Genomic DNA, 4,409 nt, shown 5'->3' on the forward strand with positions numbered 1-4,409 from the left:
GTGCTCACTTCAGCAGCACATATAGTAAAATTGGAACAATACAGAGAAGATTAGCATGGGCCTTGCACAAGAATCACAAGTGAATTTCTGAAGCATTCCATATTTTTAGGCCAGAAGGGAGTGGCACAATGTATTTAAAGTCATGAAAGGGAAAAACCTACAACCAAGAATATCCAACAAGGCTCTTATCCATATTGCATGGAGAAATTGAAAGCTTTGTAGACAAGCAAAAGCTGAACGAATTCAGCACCACCAAACCAGCTTTACAACAAATGCTAAAGGAACTTATTTAGGTAGAAAAGAAAAGGCCACATCTAGAAATAAGAAAATTACAAAATGGAAAATCTCAGTGGTAAAGGCAAACCTATAGTAAAGGTAAGAAATCATCCACACACAAACTAGTAGGGAAGTTAAAAGACAAAAGTAGTAAAATTATCTGTATACACAATAAGCACTTAAGGGGTATGCAAAATAATTACATGTAAAATATGATATCAAAACCAGGAATCATGACAGGAGGAGAGGACAAGTGCAGGAGATTTAAAATGCTTTTGAAATTAAGAGATCAGCACACTAAAGCATTCATGTATATATAGAGACTGCTATACCAAAGACTCACCATAACTGAAAAACAAAAATCTATAATAGATATAAAGACATAAAGATAGTCATCAAATCACAAGAGAAGAGAAAAAAGAAGAAACATAAAAAAAGACTGACAAAAACAAATACAAAACAATTAACAAAGTGTAAATAAGAATATACATATCAATAATTACTTTAAATGTAAACAAATTAAATGCTCCAACTAAAAGACAAAGACTTCCTGAATGGGTACAAAAACAAGACCAGTATATATGCTGTCTACAAGAGACACACTTCAGATCTAAAGACAAACACAGACTGAAAGTGAGTGGATGGGAAAAAGGTATTCCATGCAAATGGAGATAGGAAGAAAGCTGGAGTAGCAGTATTTATATCAAATAAAATAAACTTCAAAATAAAGACTTTTATAAGAGACAAAGAATGGCACTTCATAATGATTAAGGGATCAATACAAGAAGAAGATACAATAATTGTAAATATACATGCATTTAACATAGAAACACTTCAATATATAAGGCAAATATTAACACACATAAAAGGAGAAATTGACAGTAACACAAAAAATTGATAAATGATAAACCTTTAGCCAAATTCACCAAGAGAGGGTCCAAATCAATAAAATCAAAACTGTAAAAGAAGTTACAACTAACACCACAGAAATAAAAAAGATGGTAAGAGACTATTATTAGCAATTATACAGATAGAATGGACAACCTAGAGGAAATGAACAAATTCTTAGAAAGGTACAATCTCCTAAACTGAACCAGGAAGAAATAGAAAATATGAACACACCAATTACCAGTACTGAATTGAATCAAAAACAGTAATATAAAACTCCCCCAAACAAAAGTCCAAGACCAGATGACTTCACAAGTGAATTCTATGAAATATTTAGAGAAGAGTTAACATCTATCCATCTGAAACTATTCTAAAATATTGCAGAGAAAGGAACACTTCTGAACTCATTCTATGAGGACACCATCACCCTGAAAACAAACCAGACAAAGATGTAACAGAAAAAGAAAACTACAGGCCAATATCACTAATGAATATAGATGCAAAAATCCTCAACAAACTACTAGCAAACCAACTCCAAAAACACATTAAAGGGATCATACACCATGATCAAGTGGAATTTATGCTACAGATGCAAAAAATTTTCAATATCTGCAAATCAATCAGTGTGATACACCACATTAACAAATTGAAGAATAAAAACCATATGATGATTTCAATAGATGCACAAAAATGTTTTGACAAAATTCAACACTGATTTATGATAAAAACTGTCCAGAAAGTAGGCATAGAGGGAACATACCTCAACATAACAAAGGCTATATATGAAAAACCCACAGCTAACATCATACTCAGTGGTAAAAGCTGAAAACATCACCTCTAAGATCAGGAAGAAGACAAGGATGCCCGGTCTGGGCACTTTTATTCAATGCAGTATTGGAAGTCCTAGCCACAGAAATCAGAGAAAGACAAGAAATAAAAGGAATCTAAGTTGGAAAAGAAGTAAAACTGTCACTGTTGGCAGATGACATGGCAACATACATAGAAAATCTTAAAGATGCTACAAGAAAACTACTAGAGATCATCAATGAATTTGGTAAAGTTGCAGGATATAAAATTAATATAGAAATTTGTTTGCATTTCTATACACTAACAACTAAAGATAATAGAGAAAAATTAAGGAAAAGATCCCATTTTCCATCAAAAATAAAATAAAATACCTAGAAATAAACCTACCAAAGGAGGTCAAAGACCTGTACTCCAAAAACTATAAGACATTGTTGAAAGAAATTGAAGATGACACAAACAGATGGAAAGATATGCAGTGTTCTTGGATTGGAAGGATCAATATTTTTAAAATAACCACACTACCTAAGGCAATCTACAGATTCAATGTAATTCCTATGAAATTACCAATGGCATTTTTAACAGAACTAAAAGACAAGATTTAAAAATGTGTATGGAACTACAAAAGACCTGGAATAGCCAAAGCAATCTTGAGAGTAAAGAATACATCTGGAGGAATTAGGCTCCCTGACTTCAGACTATATCACAAAGCTACAGTCATCAAAACTGTATAGTACTGGAATAAACAGAGACATATAAATGATTGGAACAGAATAGAAAACCCTGAAATAAACCAACTCACCTATGGTCAATATGGTCAATTAAACTATGACAAAAGAGGTCAGAGTATACTATGGAGAAAAAGACAGTCTCTACAATAAATAGTACAGGGAAGACTGGACAGATAAATGTAAAAAAAATGAAATTAGCACATTCTCTAACACCATATAAAAAAATAAACTCAAAATGTATTAAAAACCTAAATGTAAGACTGGATACTATAAAACTCCTGGGCAAAAACAGAGACAGAACACCCTTTGACATAAATCACACCAATATTTTTTTGGTTCCATATCTTAGAGTAATGGAAATAAAAACAAAAATAAACAAATGAGACCTAATGAAACTTAAAAGCTGAACTATAAACAAAACAAAAAGACAACCCACATAATGGAAGAAAATATTTGCAGACAATGTGATCCACAAGGAATTAATTTCCACAATACATAAACAGCTCAATATCACAAAAGCAAACAGCCAATCAAAAAATAGGCAGAAGATCACATTTCTCCAAAGAAGACATACAGATGGCCAACACACACATGAAAAGATGCTCAACATCACTAATTATTAAAGAAATGCAAAACAAAACTACAATGAGGTATCACCTTACACTGGTCAGAATGGCCATCATCAAAAAGTCTATAAATAGTAAATACTTTAGAGGGTTTGGAGAAAAGGGAATCCTTCTACTCTGTTGATGTGAATGTTAATTGGTGCAGCCACTATGGAAAAGAGTATGGATGCTCCTTAAAAAAACAAAAATTAGAGTTAACATATCATCCTGCAATCCCACTCCCAGTCCTATATGTTGAGAAAACCATAATTTGAAACAATGCATGCACCCCAATGTTTATAGCAGCACTACTTCCAATAGCTAAGACATGGAAGTAACCTAATTGTCCATCAACAGATGAGTGGGTAAAGAAGGTATGGTATATATACACACTATAATACTACTCAGCTATAAAAAAAGAATGAAATAATGCCATTTGCAACAACATGGATGGACATAGAGATTATCATACTATTTGAAGTAAGTCAGAAAGAGACAAATATCACTTATATGTGTAATCTAAAATATGACACAAATAAACATATATAAGACAGAAATAGACTCAAAGACATAGAAAATAAATGTATGGTTACCAGAGGAGAAGGGGGGTAGGGATAAATTAGAAGTGGGGGATTAACAGATACAAACTACTGTATATAAAATAGATAAACAACAAGGTCCTACTGTATAGCACAGGGAACTATACTTAATATCTTGTAATAACCTATAAGGGAAAATAATCTGAAAAAATAGATATGTATTTTTTACTATATCTTCCAGTTTTAGTAAAAATTATCTCAAAAGAAGAAGTTTTGTTTTCTGATATACATCACATGTGACTAAGGTAACAAAAATAAATTAATCTTCTGACTCTGTTGCAATCATTCAGCTTTCTCTAGAGGTTTAATTAAAACAAGCTAATAAATAAAATAAAGATATGGTTTCTGGAATAGATCCATAGTATCTCTTTAAAATACATAAAGTATGAGGATGCTTTACCTCCCTTTGTAAGTTAGGGAACTAGGACCCTGAAAACATTGCTATTGGAAGTCACTCCCTCCAGGTAAGTTCATTAGACAAGGGAGTGAGACATCAATTAAGGGAA

General features: G+C 32.2%; 1 non-coding gene across 1 annotated transcript; it reads left to right on the forward strand.

Moving 5' to 3' along the window:
• Positions 1–107, forward strand: LOC131742983 (U6 spliceosomal RNA). The gene has a single exon (XR_009331641.1). It is a non-coding gene; the product is annotated as a U6 spliceosomal RNA (small nuclear RNA).
• Positions 108–4,409: the final 4,302 nt, after the last annotated feature.

This window comes from Kogia breviceps, chromosome 15 (genome assembly GCF_026419965.1).
Source record: "Kogia breviceps isolate mKogBre1 chromosome 15, mKogBre1 haplotype 1, whole genome shotgun sequence".
NCBI classification, from domain to species: domain Eukaryota; kingdom Metazoa; phylum Chordata; class Mammalia; order Artiodactyla; family Physeteridae; genus Kogia; species Kogia breviceps.